General features: G+C 36.1%; 1 pseudogene; it reads left to right on the top strand.

The window, feature by feature from the left end:
• The first annotated feature begins 361 nt into the window (after positions 1-361).
• Positions 362-4,093, top strand: LOC123943500 (annotated as a pseudogene).
• Positions 4,094-19,150: the final 15,057 nt, after the last annotated feature.

Genomic DNA, 19,150 nt, shown 5'->3' with positions numbered 1-19,150 from the left:
CCTATCACTGCAGAAATGTTTAACCAGGATCTGGAGTCAAGGAAAGGGCTGAGGAAGGAGGTCAAACAGAAAAGGGAAAGCTGGAGTGACTGATCACAATGACAAAGGAGTCCACACAATGGGTCAGGGATGACTTAAAAACAGTTAACTTAAATTTCCAGATAAAATAGAGCAAAATGCTTTCATGCTTGAAACAACAGCTTTAAAAAAATAGATAAAATAAATGAAACATGGCTTTATAGCAAAGGATAGTAATCCCTGAGAGATGGGAAATGATAGGAGTGACCCCTACAATTGCCTCAAGTTTCCAGATTACAACACAGAGAGGTACAACCCAGGCAGAGTTCAGGAGATTGCCTGAATGGAGGAGACAGAACTGAGATTCCAGAGCAAGGCACATAGAGTACATGCAGCAGAGTACCAGAGAGGAGAGAGCTACAAAAAGTCCTTGAGTGGTCAGCAGAATATGATCAAGGTATGCATGTGAAGAAACCACCAGAGGTTGTAGAAAAGGTCTCCTGAAAGGATCAGAGGGAACAGTGCCTGCATTTCCATGGGCCAAAAATCATATATTTCCCCCAAACCATATTGGTATGTAATTTATAGGGTATTGGGTAGAATTCTAAGAACAGACTTGCCTCACTTATGGGTGATAATTAACCCTTTATTGAACACTAGATCCTGTCTAGCAAATCTTAAAGCAGAACCTTAAAGGATCAAACTGTTTCCATGTAACCTAACAGCAAATGGAGCTCAAGAATATTTTTAGGGGTACCTAGCTGGCTCAGTCAGTAGAGTGCAACTCTTGATCTCAGCGCAATGAGTTCAAGTCCTATATTGGACATGAAGCCTACTTAGAGAAAAAAAGAAGAATATTTGTAGGAATACAAAAAGTCCATTATGTAACAGGAAAATATTCACAATGTCAGACAAACAATTAAAAATAATTATACATGCAAAGAAGCAGGAAAATGATCTGTGAAAGATACATAGAAAAGAACATTCCATTGTTACTCTATTCCAGGTGTTCAAGAAATTTAAATAGAGACATAACCCAAATAAAACTTCTAAAAATGTAAATGATAACCCTGAGACAAAAAATGAAGTATACTACATAAATCAAAGGGCATGTTAAACATTGCAGAAAAACAGATTTGTGAATCTGAAGACACAGCAATGGAAGCTATCCAAGAATAAACACACAGAGGAAAAAAATAATTAATGAATGAAAAGCGCATCAGTGAGCTGTGGAATAAAACCTTAAGTGGTCTAACATGTGTGTAACTGGTATTCATAGAGGGGGAAGGGCAGAAAAAAGTATCTGAAGAAATAACAGCTAAAAACATTTCAATTTTGATAAAAATTATAAAGCCAAAGATCAAAGATGTAAAATTCCAAACACAAGCAATATGAAAAAAGAATACACCAAGACACTCAAAATCAAATTGCTCAAAACCCATCATAAAGAGAAAATATAAAAAATAGGCATGAAAATAGACTTGTTGTACACACAGGAGCAAAAATCAGGATGATGGTAAATTTCTCATTAAAAACAAAAACAGGTGTAGTGAAAAGAAGGGCCATCTGTACCCCAATGTTCATAGCAGCAATGGCCACGGTCACCAAACTGTGGAAAGAACCAAGATGCCCTTCAATGAACGAATGGATAAGGAAGATGTGGTCCATATACACTATGGAATATTATGCCTCCATCAGAAAGGATGAATACCCAACTTTTGTAGCAACATGGACGGGACTGGAAGAGATTATGCTGAGTGAAATAAGTCAAACAGAGAGAGTCAATTATCATATGGTTTCACTTACTTGTGGAGCATAAGGAATGACACAGAGGACATGGGGAGATGGAGAGGAGAAGGGAGCGGGGAGAAATTGGAGGGGGAGATGAGCCACGAGAGACTGTGGACTCTGAAAAACAATCTGTGGGTTTTGAAGGGTTAGGGGGTGGGAGTTGGGTAAGATTGGTGGTGGGTATTATGGAGGGCACGTATTGCATGGAGCACTGGGTGTGGTGCATAAACAATGAATTCTGGTACACTGAAAAGAAATTAAAAAAATTAAAAAAATTTTAAAACACACAAAAAAATGAAAAAAGGAAAGCAATAAGATAGGGGAAATCTTTAAAGCACTGAAAGTGAAAACTGTCAACCTAGATTACTACATCCAGAGAAAATATATTTCAAAAATGAAGATAAAGATATTTTCAGACATACAAAGCCAAAATAATTCATTATCACAAAACAAGGAAATCCAACAGGCAGAAGAAAGATAGAAATATGGATCTACACATTGAATGAAGAGACCAGAAATGATAACTACATTGGGTAAATATACAGGATTGTTTCTTTTTATTTAAACCCATTTAAAAGAAAATTGTTTAAACAACAGTAATAGTAATGTACTGTGGGGTTTATAAAATGTATAAAATCATATGGATAACAGTAATAGCACAAAGAACAGGATAACTAAAAAATATACTTTGCACGGTTCTTATGTTCTACTTAAAGTTTTATAAGATCACATGAAGATATACTGTGATAGGTTAAAGATGCATTCTATAAATCCTAAAGCAACCACCAAACAATAACACAAAGAGCTATAACTAATAAGCCAACAGATGTTAAATTGTAATCATAAGTTAACATTCATTTTACCTAAGAAGAAATAGGAAAAAAGGGGAACAAAGTACAAAAGAGATAAAAAGAAAAAAATAGCAAGATTTAAAGCCAATTTTGCCAATTATCACAGTAATTTTAAAGGGTCTGACCACTCTGATTAAAAGTTGGGGATTGGATAAGAGACTATGGACTCTGAAAAACAACCTGAGGGTTTTGAAGGGGCGGGGGTGGGAGGTTGGGGGAACCAGGTGGTGGGTAATAGGGAGGGCACGTATTGCATGGAGCACTGGGTGTTGTGCAAAAACAATGAATACTGTTACGCTGAAAAAATAAATAAATTAAAAAAATAATAATAATAATAAAAAAATATATAAAAATAAAAAATATATAAAAAGGCCAGGATGCTTTTGGAAATACGTGTTGTGGTGGCTGCGTGTTTGCACCAACCAAAACCTGGCGCCATCAGCAACGCACAGTGAACACAACACAGAAGCAATATGCTATCTGCTCTGCCCTGGCTGCCTCAGCCTTACCAACACTAGTCATGTCTAAAGGTCATTGTATTGAGCTTGTTCCTGAACTTCCTTTCATGGCTGAAGATAAAGCTGAAGTTTGCAAGAAGACCAAAGAGTCTGTTTTCCTTCTTAAGAAACTTAAATTATATCAAAAAGGTCTATGATATCAATGGGATGATATAAAAAAGTTCTATGATATCAAAAAGGAATGATATCAAAGAGGTCTATGCCTCCCAGTGAGTGAGAGCTGTCAAGGGCAAAACAAGAAACCATCATTGTATGCAGCACAGGGGACCCTACATCACCTACAATGAAGACAAAGGTATCATTGAGGCCTTCAGAAACATCCCTGGAATTACTTTACTTAATGTAAGCAAACTGAACATTTTGAAACTTGCTCCTGGTGGACCTGTGGGACATTTCTGCTTTTGGACTGAAAGAGCTTTCTGCATGTTACACAATCTCTTGGCACTTGGTGTAAGCCTGCCTCCCTCAAGAGTAACCACAACATTCCCATGCATAAGATGCTTAATACAGACGTTAGCAGAATCTTGAAAAGCCCAGAGATTCAAAGAGCCCTCTGAGCATCATGCAAGAAGATTCATGGCAGAGACCTGAAGAAGAATTCACGGAAGAACCCGAGAATCATATTGAAGCTAAATCCACATGCATGGTCATGCACGAGAACAACATTCTTTGCCAGGCCAAGAATTACAAACTCTGGATGGATGAGGCAGCAGCAAACTTAGAAGCCAAATCAGATGAGAAGGGGGTTCTAGGTGAGAAGCCCATGGTAGGGAAGAAAGGAAAGAAGGCTACTGGTGTGCAGAAGAAGAAGAAACATTTGGAGGGAAAAAAGTTGCAACTACTAAGAAACCAGCAGCTGACAAGAAGGCTGCAGAAAAGAAACACACCATGGAAGATAAGAATCCTGCTGCCTAAAACTTACATTCATTTATTCCATAAAAGTCAAATCATTTAAACAGCTAATTTTGAATAAAGACCTGATCAAAGACAGTGGGAAAAAGAAAGATATCAAATATCCCCAAATTGATCTATAGATTCAACATAATTCCAAACAAAATTGGAAGGGGAGGCGAACCATAAGAGACTATGGACTCTAGAAAGATTTTTTAAAAGAAATTGACAATTTAATATTAAAATTTACATGAAAATACAATAGACTTTTATAAAACTAAACAAGAAAATAATGTGGGAGACTTATTCTACCTGACTTCGAGACTTCATATAATACACTAACCAAGGCAATGTGGCTTTGGCATCAAGATAGACAAGTAGATAAATGGAACACAGTCTATACCTATGTGTATAGTACAGATCTGAGTTCTGACACTGTTTCCAAGACAATTAAATGTAGAAAAAATATTTCGAATAAAGGATGTTAGAACAATTGGAAAACAATTAGCAATAAAATAAACATCAACCATTATCTCACACCATTAAAAAAAATGAACTTCAAATGGATTACACACCTAAAATGAAAACCGAAAGCTATAAAACTGAAAGTAAACAAAAAGTCTATGGGGTGTTGGAGTAGGGAAAGTTTTCTTAGATGCAACACAAATGTCAAATTGTAAAACATAAATACATATATACATGCACAAGTAAATAGAATTTAACCAAAACAAAAAAAAAAAATTTGCTCTGTAAAGAGCAAAGAAAATTATTAGGAAAACTAAAAGGCAAGCCAATATTTGCAAAAATGTATCAGGCAAAGGACTGATATTCAGAAGACAGAATTCTTACAAAACAATAACAAAAACAAACAAATAATAATGTAAGGAAAATATTTGAACAGGTACTTCACAAATAAAAAAAAGTAAATAGCCAATAATTACATAAAAATATGTCAATGATATTATTTTTTCAGGGAAACATAAGTTAACGCCACTAAATAAGATGACATTCCATTAGCATTAGAATCACTAAATGTTATAAGAAAAAAATTAAAATTAAAAAAATCCTGACTTTATCAGTGTTACGAGAATATGAATAAATTGAGATATTCATGTGCTGGTGGGAATATAAAATGTTACAACTCCTTTGGAAAACAAGTTGATGATTTCCTAAAAATTTAAACATACAGCTACCATATGAGCCAACATTCTACTTATGGTTATTTATCCAAGAGGGATAAAATCATATGCTTACACAAAGATCTAGAGATAAATGTATACCACATTTTTATCTGTAATAACCAAATACTGGAAATAAATCAAATGCCCTTTAACAAGTGAATGGATAATAATTTGTAGAATATCTATACAGTGGAATATTATTCAGTAACTCACGAAACACAAGTGACAGTCAAAATAATTATGCTGAGTGAAAAAAGGAAGGTAAAACAAAAATTGTAAATGCATATATAAATTCAAGAAAATGTAAACTGATATGCATGACTGAGTGAAATTAGTGGTTGCATGGGAATAGTAATGGAGAGAAATTTTTGAGGGTAATGAAAATTTTTTTTATTTTATTTGTGATAGTAGTTTCATAGGTATATGTATTTTTTTTAATATTTTATTTATTTGACAGAGAGAAATCACAACTAGGCAGAGAGGCAGGCAGAGAGAGAGAAGGAAACAGGCTCCCCGCGGAGCAGAGAGCCCGATGTGGGGCTCGATCCCAGGACCCTGGGATCATGACCTGAGCGGAAGGCAGAGAGGCTTTAACCCACTGAGCCACCCAGGTGCCCCCATAGGTATATGTATTTATGTCAAAACTGATTGTAAGTGGTGCCTGGGTGGCTCAGTCAGTTGAGTGTCTGCCTTCAGCTCAGGTCATGATCCCAGAGTCCTGGGATGGAGCCCCACACTGGGATCCCTGCTCAGTGGGGAGCCTGCTTCTCCCTTTCCTTCCTGATGTTCCTCCCTGCTTGTGCTCTCTCTCCCTGTCAAATAAATAAATAAAATCTTTAAAAAAAGAAAAACAAAAAACTGACTATAAGTACATGTATGTTAGCATACTTCAGTTTCATTTCAAGTACATGTACTTTAATATACTTCAATTATTCCTCAATAAGAAAACAAAATTCTATTCATAAAAGTAACACAAAGAGCTCCCAGTGACCAAAGTGGAACAATTAGAGAAACAAAACAATTTTGGGTCATAGCCAAACATATAAAATGCATCCATGTGTCCGCACAGACTTTAATTAATTAATTATTGGAAGAGAAGAGAAAAATACTCTATGTAGAAGAATGCCAAATAATTTATGTAGATACTCTACCATCACAGAGGTGAAGTATGGCTATCTACTCCTTATGTGTAGAAGGTACAAAGTAAATTTCTTCTAAAAAGTACAGTATGAAGAGAGAAAAAAAAAAAACCACAGTAACTTTTAGTGGAGAAACCTGACAGATGCTACTTCAGCCCAGTGATCAAGGTCAACATTAACAGTGATAAACCATGTTGACATTATGTACCCTTGATAAGATATAATGAGAATGGTACTTAGTCTCTGTGCTTTTTCTTTCAAAAACCCATAACCCCATTCTATTTGGGAGGAAAAATAAAAACAGACAAGTTCCAATAGCAAATCATGCTATAAAATACTTGGTACTCAAAACAGTGAAAGTCATGAAAAACAAGGAAAGTCTTAGAAACTATCACAAGCAAGAGAAAACTAAGGAGACCTGAAAATTGAATATAATGTGGTATCCTGTGATCCCATGGGATCCTGGAACTAAGAATAAATAAACAAACTATGGACTTCAACTAAAAATAATACACCAATATCTGCTTATTTATAGGAAATTCTTCATTAATATAAGACATTTATAGCAGAGAAGGCTGAGTTTGTAGTGTATGGGAACTATAGTAATTCATGTGTTTAAAATGAACTCATAAGTAAAAATGAATGATAACGAAAGCACAACATATCCAAATGCGGGGATTGCTCTCAAGTATGTACCTAGAATGATATGAATCGGTTTAAATATTATATAAAGTGCTTTTTAAGTTACAAAAAAGAATAAATAAAATCTAAATGAGGTGGAAGGAAAGGAACAATACTGATAAGGGCAGAAATCAATGAAACATAAAATGGACAATGGAAAAACTAGGTCTATAAAAAGATTTTAAAAATGATAACCCCTGTGAGATAGATCAAGACAAAAAAAGTGAAAAACAAAAACTACTAATATCAGTAAGGAAAGAGACATCCCTATAGATCCTACAGACATAAATGAGACAATAAGGTAATATTATCAACTTTTTTTTTTTGGCAAACAAATTCAACTAAGATGAAACTCTTTGTAAGGTAAAAAAAATTGCATAACAAGAAATATAATGTCTGAAATTATAGGATTAGATGGTATTTCTAATTTTTTTAGGAACCTCCATATAAATATAGAGAACAAACCAGTGGTGGTCAGAAGGAAGGGAAGGATGAATAAACTGGATATGGCATCACAGGAGCTAGAACAAAGCAAAATATATGTTTAACACTTTAATTCGGTATAATACTGAATTTCCAAGCCAATGTAATCAGACAAAAAAAAAAAAAGAAATAACATAAATAGTGGAAACTGAAAAATAAAATTGCCTTTACTCACAGATGACAGAATCACCTTTGTATAAAATCCTAAGGAATCCATGACAAGAAGGGGGAAAAAAAAAACCACTAATAAGTGAAGTTAGCAAGGTTTCGGTACACAAAGTCAATATACAGAATCAAATGTACTCTTAATACCAACAACATTCAAGGACGCCTGGGTGGCTCAGTGGGTTAAAGCCGCTGCCTTTGGTTCAGGTCATGATCTCAGGGTCCTGGGATAGACTAGCCACCACCCCCCCCACACCGTGTCAGGCTCTCTGCTCAGCAGGCAGCCTGCTTCCTCCTCTCTCTCTGCCTGCCTCTCTGCCTACTTGTGATCTGTCTGTCAAATAAATAAATAAAATCTTAAAAAAAGTGCTAACAACCTTCAATTGAAAAATTAATGTTTATACACCACTTACAGTACTTAGGGATAGTTATAAATACTAATAGATAATTTTTAAAGAATATGTTTAAGATATATATGCTGAAAGCTATATTACATTTTTAAAAGAAATTAAAGAAAACCTTAATAAATACAAATACATTATATATCATATTAATGGGTTGGAAGATTCAATATATTTAAAGTGGCATTTTTTCCTTCAAAGTAATCTGTAGAATTAAAGGCAACTCCGATAAAAATCCTAGCAGTACTTTTGTAGAAATTAACAAATAGATTCTCAAATTATAAAGAAATCCAAAAGACCTTGGATGGGCAAAAGAAAATCTTTAATTAGAAAAAAGAATTTTCCAGGACAATAAAAATGTTTTATTTCTTGATAGGGATGTGGGTTAAATGGGTTTATATATTTGGCAAAATGCACCGAACCATATATGTATGAACCAGCACAGTATTTACACTGTATGTAAAGTGTACCTCAACAAAAAGCTATAAAAATTAAATAAATTACAGCAACAAAAAAATGAATCCTCAGATGGCTTAATAGTACATTATGCTAAATAAGTGGTGAGTAATAATTTTATTTTGTTCAGATTGTTTCAAATATATAGAGTCCACGCTTATTGGAGTAGACATGAATGTTATACAAACAGCCTCACTGCAGGTACTTGGTGGAGTGCAAGTTTTACCATCTTGGAAATCAGGCTAGATTATGCTAGTTTGTCAACTTGTGGCAATCCCACAGATAGGGAACAACCTCACTTGATCTTTTCCCTCTCCTCTCTCACCAGTTCTCCTTGTTAGCCAAACCCAATAAGAAGCTAGAGAGTAAGCAAGCCCTTTGACACAGATGGGCTTCTTTGGGCACAGGGCAGCATACAGAAAGACAGAGAGGATGAGCACAGATGCCTTGAGATATAGCAAGAGCTAGAAATTGACTGTTGCATTTAACCCCTTGAGATTTTTAGCCTCCTTGGTTATGCCATACAACCCAGCCTATCCTGAAATCTTCCAACTAATTTTATGGATTTAGTATAGCTTTGCTACTGAAAACAAGGAGATCATAAGAAAGAAATATTATAAGCCAATCTTAATCATGCATGTAGATGTTATTACCCTAAACAAAACAAAAAAAGATCTAACAATGCATGGGTTAACATTAGGAAAATTATTACATATTAAAGGAGAAAAACAAATTCAATGAAGATAGAAAAGATATATTTTTTTTAATGTCAACACCAGAAAGCAGACCAGTGGTTACCTGGGAGAGAAGAGGGAAGAACAGGGAAGACACGAGAAAGGAACTATAAAGAACCACAAGGAAATTGGGGGTGATGGAAATATTAATCATCTTGGTCATGGTGATGATTTCTTGACTATATGCATATGTCAAAACTAGTCAAATTGTACTCTTTGAGTGTGTTCAGTTTATCTTAGGTCAATCATATCTCAATAAGACTGTTTTAAAAAGACATACATGATAAACATTTTTAGTACAAAAAGAAATAGAAGGAATTACCTTAAACTTTAGGCTACCTTTATCTTTCTTTCAATTCCTCATAATTCTTAAAACTGCACTGGGATATTATCTCTTGATGGTTTGTCCCCACCCTTTCCAGCACTGGAATTTGTGAGATTATTTTATCTCCTAAGTTGGTTGAACATGTTGTTCAAGTGTTTTCAGCTTCTTATCTTAGTTGCTCTGTTTTTATCAGGGGATTCAGGGAAATTTGAAATCTATGCTGCTGACTTCTTCCTAGTCTCCTCTGCTCAGCTGGTAGTTTTTATTGGGGACCCAGGGTGAAAGGGTCAAAGACACACCTGTCAGTGGCATGTATATATGACCTCTCCTGTTCTGAGGATGACTACAGTGCAGGGTCACATCTCTGTCCCTTCCAACACATTGAGGATGGGAGAGGATATGTCTTATTTCCTCACCCTCTAGGATTTTCACTCACATGAAATGTTTTATTTCTATTTCTTTGAATTGAGGATTATTTTACAATTGTTTTGGACCCTCTTTCTTACCCCAACCCTCAAGCAATACTTCACCATGGTGAAGTATTGCTTGAGGGTCAGGCAGGCCCTTAAAATTCTGATATAGATATATCCTAGGAATGCAAGGCTGGTTCAATATTCAAAAACAGAAACATAATCCACCATTTTAACAGACTAGTGAAGAAAACTACATGACCCTCTAAATCGACGCAAAAGAAACATCTGCCAAGATTTGATATGCACTCATAACACAAACATTCAGCAAACTAAGACTAAAAGTGACCCCCCCCGACCACCAACACTTGCCAATGGCATCAACAAAAGCCTTCAGCTAACATCACACTTAATGTTGAAAGATTTATTTATTTTATTTTATTTTTTTGGTCCGAAGATCAAAAATAAGGTGAGGATTTCCACATTTATCTCTTTTATCCATTTTCCTACTGGAAGTTCTTGCTCGTACAATTTATGAGGAAAAAAAAATAAATGGCATATGGGTGGGAAAAGAAGAAGAAATTTGTTCCTATTAACAGAATATAATACTGTCCACACATAAAATCCAATTGAATCTATTTAAAAAACCAAGAAATAATAAGGTTGTAGGATGTGAAGTCAACACACAAGTCAATCATATTTCTGTATAATAGCAATAAACAATGGAAATGGGAACTTTTGAAAATTCACAATACCTTTAAAAAATTATTTTGAAATACTTACAAATAAGTTTACCAAACCATGTGAAGGACCTTGATATTACCAAACGTTGATGAAAGAAATCAAAGAAAAAATAAATAGACTTATTATGTACATACATGTAGCATATCAATTCTCCCCAGACTGATCTACAGATTTAACTCCATTCCACTCAAAACCTCATCGAGTGTTTTTGTAGATACAGATAAGCTTGATTCTGAAAGTTATATAGAAAGGCAAAGGAACAGGGCACCTGGGTGGCTTAGTCAGTTAAGCATCTTCCTTTGGCAGGGAGCCGGACCAAGGGTCCAGGGATTGAACACTTCATCCAGCTCCCTGCCCAATGTCTGGCTCCTCCTTCAGTGGGGAGCCTGCTTCTCCCTCTCCCCCCTTCTTGTGCTGTCTCTTATGCTTTCTCTCTCTCTCTCATAAATACGTGAAGTCTTTAAAAAATAAAAAAGCAAAGGAAGTAGTAAAGCCAATTATTTTTGAAAAGAAGAACAAAGTCATAGGACTCACAGCATTTGATTTTTAAAATTAATATAGAACTACAGTACTCAAAGAAGGTGAAGGGATATATAAATCAAAGCAACATAAAATACATAAATTAATCCACACGATTGATTTTTGGCAAAAGTGCATAGGTAATTCAATGCAGATAGGAAAGTCTTCAACAAATGTTGTTGAAAAAACTAGGTATCTACACAGAAAAAAAATGTACCTGGACCAAATCTTCACACCTATTATAAAAAAATAATGAAAAATAGATGATATATAAATGTAAAATGCAAATCTGTAAAAAAATTTTTTTTTAAGATTTTATTTATTTATTTGACAGACAGAGATCTCAAGTAGGCAGAGAGGCAGGCAGAGAGAGAGGAGGAAGCAGGCTCCCTGCTGAGCAGAAAGCCAGATGCTGGGCTCAGATCCCAGGACCCTGGAATCATGACCTGAGCCGAAGGCAGAGGATTTAACCCACTGAGCCACCCAGGTGCCCCTGTAAAACTTTTTTAAGAAAACATAGAGGATATTTGTTACATGGAGTTAGACAAAGAGTACTTAGATATGTCACCAAAAATACGAGCCATAAAGTAAAATAAAAAATTCTAAATCAGACTTCACCAAAATTGAAAATGTTTGTTTTATGAAAAAGAAAACCTCTTAATGGAATGAATAGATAAGCTAAAGAATGGAAGAAAATATTTACAAATCATATATTTAATAAAGGACTTGTATCCAGAATTTATAAAGAACCCTCAAAACTTAACAGAAATAAAATAATACCATAAAAATGAATTTAAGAATTGAACAGAAAATTCACCAAAAAGAATAGAAAGATGGCAAATAAGCCCATAAAAAAAGGCTCACCATCGTTAACCATTAAGAAAATACCTGTTACAACCATAATGATAGGGAGACATCTCGTTTGGGGTCTAGTGTGTAAAAAGCTTGCAAATCATTGTTGTCTCTACAGTAAGAACTGGACAAATGGAAAAGCAATGACTTTTCCTGGACCCCTCATAAAATTGGTGGTTGCAGGAAAAACTACCACCTGGAAATCGAGAAGACAGGTGAATCTAGAAAGTCACACTGAGATCTGCTCATCTGGAGAAGCTACTGAAGCCACACACTGGTAGAACACCTAAACGGTAATTTTGACAAATTACAAGAGGCTGAGTGTGGACCAGATTGAAAGTGAGAAACTCCTGGGGGCCCAATCTTAAGAGGACTCCCACACTTTAATGTACATTACTTCTAGAAACCTTGCCAGGTTCTCACAATGCAGGTCCAAAGAAGATTCCCTTTTGGCATTCACAGGAAGAGGAAGACTAATCCTTGTGAAATATACCAGAGATTTTTCCATAAAAGAGGCATACTTTCCAGGGGGAAAGCTTTTATTGGAGCCCTATCCCATTACCATAAAAAAGGATAGTCCTCTTAATCCACCCCCCTGTAGCCTGCCTGTCTTACCCAAGGCATGAGGGAAGAGGAATCCATAGAAGAAGAAACACCTGTCAAGGTCACAGGGCAAGGAAACATGTATGCTAAAAGACTCAATATAATTGGAAGATTATGAAACACTCCCCCTCACCCACACCTTACCACTATACTGACAGGGTTCAAGGATACTAACAATGGGTAACAGATAAAAGAGCTGTACGAGGGGTGTCTGGGTGGCTCAGTGGGTTAAAGCCTCTGCCTTCGGCTCAGGTCATGATCTCAGGGTCCTGGGATCGAGCCCCACATCGGGCTCTCTGCTCTGCAGGGAGCCTGCTTCCTCCTCTCTCTCTCCCTGCCTCTCTGCCTGCTTGTGATTTCTCTCTGTCAGATAAATAAAATATTAAAAAAAAAAGAGCTGTACGACACAGATTCTTTGAGGAGGAGTCCTTAGGGAAACTCAAAGTTAAGAGAGAAGACAACAAAAAAGGACAACAGAAGAATTTGAAGCCTCTGGTAACTTACAACCACAGTTGTAAGAACAGAGCATCATTCCTCATTGTAGAGGACAATTTACCTCAGTTCTCATTACCCAATAAAAATTTACAAGTCATCATAAAAGAGGAGGAGAACACTATCTTCCATTGTGTATGTATACCACATTTTCTTTATCCATTTATCAGTCAATGGATATGTGGGCCCTTTCCACAATTTGGCTATTGTTGATAATGGTGCTATAAACATCAGAGTGTATGTACTCCTTTGAATTAGTATTTTTGTATCCTTCGGGTAATACCTAGGATGGCAATTATTGGATCTAGAGTAGTTCTATTTATAACTTTCTAAGGAATGCCCATACTATTTCTCACAGTGGCTACACCAGTTTGCATTCCTACCAAAGTGCAAGAAGATTCCCCTTTCTCCTCATCATTGGCAAACCTGTGTTGTTAATTTTAGCCATTCTGACAGGTGTGAGGTGATATCTCTTTGGAGTTTTGATTTGTGTTTACCTGAAGATGAGTGATGTTGAGCATGTTTTCACATATCTGTTGGCTATCTATATGTCTTCTTTGGGAAAATGCCTACTTATGTTTTCTGCCCATTTTTTAACTGGAATATTTGTCTTTTGGGTGTTGTTCTATAAGTTCTTTATAGATTTTGGATGCTAATCCTTTATCAGATATGCCATTTGCAAATATCTTCTCCCATTCTGAAAGCTGCTTTTTAGTTTTGTTAATTGTTTTCTTCACCATACAGAAGCTTTTTATTTTAAGTCCCAATAGTTTATTTTTGCTTTTGTTTCCCTTGCCTCGGGACAAATATCTAATAAGAAGGTGTTTATGAACTATAAGAACTATATGAACTTCTATAAGAAGGTGGATAATGTCAAAGAGGTTACTGCCTGTGTCCTCCTCTAAGATTTAATGGTTTCCTGCCTCACATTTTGGTTTTTTTTTTTCCCATTTTATTTATTTTTTCAGCGTAACAGTATTCATTCTTTTTGCACAACACCCAGTGCTCCATGCAAAACGTGCCCTCCCCATTACCCACCACCTGTTCCCCCAACCTCCCACCCCTAACCCTTCAAAACCCTCAGGTTGCCCCAACCTCCCACCCCTGACCCTTCAAAACCCTCAGGTTGTTTTTCAGAGTCCATAGTCTCTTATGCTTCGCCTCCCCTCCCCAATGTCCATAGCCCGCTCCCCCTCTCCCAATCCCACCTCCCCCCAGCAACCCCCAGTTTGTTTTGTGAGATTAAGAGTCATTTATGGTTTGTCTCCCTCCCAATCCCATCTTGTTTCATTTATTCTTCTCCTATCCCCCTACCCCCCCATGTTGCTTCTCCATGTCCTCATATCAGGGAGATCATATGATAGTTGCTTTCTCTGATTGACTTATTTCACTAAGCATGATACGCTCTAGTTCCATCCACGTCGTCGCAAATGGCAAGATTTCATTTCTTTTGATGGCTGCATAGTATTCCATTGTGTATATATACCACATTTTCTTTATCCATTCATCTGTTGATGGACATCTAGGTTCTTTCCATAGTTTGGCTATTGTAGACATTGCTGCTATAAACATTCGGGTACACGTGCCCCTTTGGATCACTATGTTTGTATCTTTAGGGTAAATACCCAGTAGTGCAATTGCTGGGTCATAGGGTAGTTCTATTTTCAACCTTTTGAGGAACCTCCATGCTGTTTTCCAGAGTGGTTGCACCAGCTTGCATTCCCACCAACAGTGGAGGAGGGTTCCCCTTTCTCCACATCCTCGCCAGCATCTGTCATTTCCTGACTTGTTAATTTTAGCCATTCTGACTGGTGTGAGGAAAAAAGACAGCCTCTTCAATAAATGGTGCTGGGAAAATTGGACAGCCACATGCAGAAAAATGAAATTGGACCACTTCCTTACACCACACACGAAAATAGACTCCACATGGATGAAGGACCTCAATGTGAGAAAGGAATCCATCAAAATCCTTGAGGAGAATGCAGGCAGCAACCTCTTCGACCTCAGCCGTAGCAACATCTTCCTAGGAACAACGGCAAAGGCAAGGGAAGCAAGGGCAAAAATGAACTATTGGGATTTCATCAAGATCAAAAGCTTTTGCACAGCAAAGGAAACAGTTAACAAAACCAAAAGACAACTGACAGAATGGGAGAAGATATTTGCAAATGACATATCAGATAAAGGGCTAGTATCCAAAATCTATAAGGAACTTAGCAAACTCAACACCCAAAGAACAAACAATCCAATCAAGAAATGGGCAGAGGACATGAACAGACATTTCTGCAAAGAAGACATCCAGATGGCCAACAGACACATGAAAAAGTGCTCCACGTCACTCGGCATCAGGGAAATACAAATCAAAACCACAATGAGATATCACCTCACATTTTGGTTTTTAATCCACTTTGAATTCATTTTCGTGTATGATGTGAAGAATATAACTAAGCCATCAAAAAGAATGAAATCTCACCATTTGCAACAACGTGGATGGAGCTAGAGAGTATTATGCTATGCGAAGTTAAGTCAGTCAGAGAAAGACCAATACCATATGATTTCACTCATTTGTGGACTTTAAGAAACAAAACAAATGAACATACAGGGAGAAAAAAGAGAGGAAAACCAAGAAACAAACTCTTAACTATAAAGAACAAATTGATGGTTACTGGAGGGGAAGTGGGTGGGGGATGGGTTAAATAGGTGATGGGTATTAAGAAGTCACTTGTTGGGATGAGCACCAGGTGTTACATGTACAAGAATCACTAAATTCTGCACCTGAAACTATTATTACACTATATGTAAACTAGCAGGAATTTAAATAAAAACATGGGGAAAAAAGAGAGGCAAACCTAGAAGCAGACATTCAACTATAGAGAAGAAATGATGGTTAAGGGGTAGGGGTGGGAGGGTCATTAAAAAAATGAAAAACAGGGGCGCCTGGGTGGCTCAGTCGTTGGGCTTCTGCCTTCGGCTCAGGTCGTGATCCCAGGGTCTTGGGATCGAGCCCCGCATTGGGATCGAGCCCCGCATTGGGATCGAGCCCCGCATTGGGCTCTCTGATCAGCAGGGAGCCTGCTTCCCCGTTTCTCTCAGCCTGCCTCTCTGCCTACTTGCGATCTCTTTCTCTCTCTGTCAAGTAAATAAAATCTAAAATAAAAAAATTTAAATTTAAAATTTAAAAAAATGAAAAATAGAGAAAATTAAAAGAAAAAGAAGCCAACGCTGGTTCTTTGCACAGATCACTCAAATTTGTAAAACTGTGCCAGGCTTACCAAGAAAAAAAGATATAGGGCACAGTGTAACAATATCAGAAATGAAAGAGATTTCATCCCTCCTGACTTCATGAACATTAAAAAAAAATAATGACAATCAACAACTTTATACCCACAAATGTGAATGTTTTAAAGAAATGAACAAATTCCTTTAAAGACAACTACCAAAATATATGCAAAGACAAGTAGATAAACTAAATGAGTCTGTATTTATAAAGAAATTGAATCAATAATTAATAGCTTTCCAAAATAATCACCGACCTAGATGGTTTCCATAGTGAATTTTACCAAAGGTTTAAGAAAGAAATTATACTAATTTTTTACAATCTCTTCCAGAAGGTAGAAACAAAAGGAGCACTTTCTAACTCATCCTATGAGTCCAGCATTAGCCTAATGTCAAAACAAGATATAGATTTTACAAGAAAGGAAAACTACGAACCAATATCTATCATGAACATAGACATAAAAATCTTCAATAACAAAACAGCAAACTGAATCTAGCATTGCAGGGCGCCTGGGTGGCTATTTCTGTTAAGCGTCAGCCTTCAGCTCTCGTCATGATCCCAGGGTCCTGGGATCAAGTCCTGCATGGGGAATCCCTGCTCAGAGGGGAGGATGCTTTTCCCTCTCCCTTTGCCTTCCCCCTGCCCATGTTGTCTCTCACTCTCGCTCTCAAATAAGTAAATGAATCCAGCACTGTATAAAAACAATTATATACCCAACCAAGTAGGATTTAACACACTTATGCAAGACTGACTCAACATTCAGACATCAAATCCATCACGTCAATAAGCTAAATAAGAAATATCATGTGATCATATCAATAGAAGCAGAAAAAGCATTTGACAAAATTCAACACCCATTCATTAAAAAAAAAAAACTTTCAGCAAACTAGAAATAGAAACTTCCTCGATTTGATAAAGAATATGCACCAAAGGGGCGCCTGGGTGGCTCAGTGGATTAAGCTGCTGCCTTCGGCTCAGGTCATGATCTCAGGGTCCTGGGATCGAGCCCCGCATCAGGCTCTCTGCTCCGCAGGGACCCTGCTTCCTCCTCTCTCTCTCTGCCTGCCTCTCTGCCTACTTGTGATCTCTCTGTGTCAAATAAATAAATAAAATCTTAAAAAAAAAAAAGAATATGCACCAAAAACCCTATAGTTAGCATCATACTTAATGGTGAGAAACTGGAGTTCCACCCTAAAATCAGGCACAAGGCAAGGATATTCTCTTTTATCACTCTTATTCCACATTATACTGGAACTCCTGACTAGATCAAGAGGACAAAAAAAGACAATAAAATCTATACAGATTGAAAAGGAAGAAATAAAACTGTCTCTATTAGTAGGTGACAATATTCTATGTAGAAAATCCCAAAGAATCTTCAAAAATACTCCTGGGGCAAGTATAGCATGGTTGCAAGATATTCAAGGTCAATATACAAGAGTCAGCTGCTTTCCTATATTCCAGCAATAAACAATTGAAATTAGAAATTAAGAAACAATTTCATTTACGATAACTACAAAAATACTTACATGTAACTCAAAATATGCATAGAACTTTTATACAGAAAACCATAAAACATTGCTTAAAAATTCAAAGAAGATCTAAATGATTGGATAGATATTTTATATCCATGGATTGGAAGACAAAATCTTGTTAAGACATAAATTCTTCCAAACTTGATCCATAGATCAATAGAATCTCAATTATAATCTGAACAAGCTATTTTGTAGAGATCTACAAATTAATTCTAAGGTTTATATAAAAGGTGGATCGGGTAACTGGGTGACGGACATTAAAGAGGGTACTTGAAGTAATAGGTATTGTATGCAACTGATGAATCACTGAAATCTACCTCCGAAACTAATAATACAGTATATATTAAATTGAATTTCAATAAAAAATTAAAGTTTATATGAAAAAGCAAAAAGAGCTACAATAACCAACATAATACAGAAGAATGACACTACCCAACTTCAAGACTTACTATAAAACTACAGTGATCAAGACAGTCTGATATTATTGGTCAAAAAATAAACATATAGATCAATGCAGCAGAATATACCAACATAAATATAGTCAGCTGATTTCTGACAAAGACGCAAAGGTAATTCAGTGGGGAAAGAATAATTTTCCCAATAAATGATGCCGAAGCAACTGAACATCCAAATGCAAAACAAACAAACAAACAAACAAAAAAAACAAAACCAACAAAAAAACCCAACAACAACAAAAGCAACCCCCCAAAACAAAGAATCTTGACATAGACCTTATACCATCACGAAAATTAAGTAAAAATGGATCATACACCTAAATGTAAAATGTAAAACTATAAAATGTGAAGAAGAAAACATACTTAAATCTATGTGACTTTGGATTTGCTGATTTTTTTATATAATACCAAAAGTATGATTCTTGGAAGAAAAAAATGCTAAGTTAGACTTTTATTAAGATTAAAAACTTCTACTCTGCAAAAGACACTATTTAGAGAATGAAAAACGAGACTCACACTGGCAGAAAATATTTGCAAAACACATACCCTATAAAGTACTTTTATCCAAAATACACAAAGAACTCTTAAAAGTCAAAAATGAGAAAATTTTAAAACCCAAATTAAAAATCAGCAAA

This window comes from Meles meles, chromosome 6 (genome assembly GCF_922984935.1).
Source record: "Meles meles chromosome 6, mMelMel3.1 paternal haplotype, whole genome shotgun sequence".
Taxonomy (NCBI): Eukaryota; Metazoa; Chordata; class Mammalia; order Carnivora; family Mustelidae; genus Meles; species Meles meles.
The sequence above is the reverse complement of the archived record's forward strand: the minus strand, read 5'-3'. Positions and strand labels throughout refer to the sequence as shown.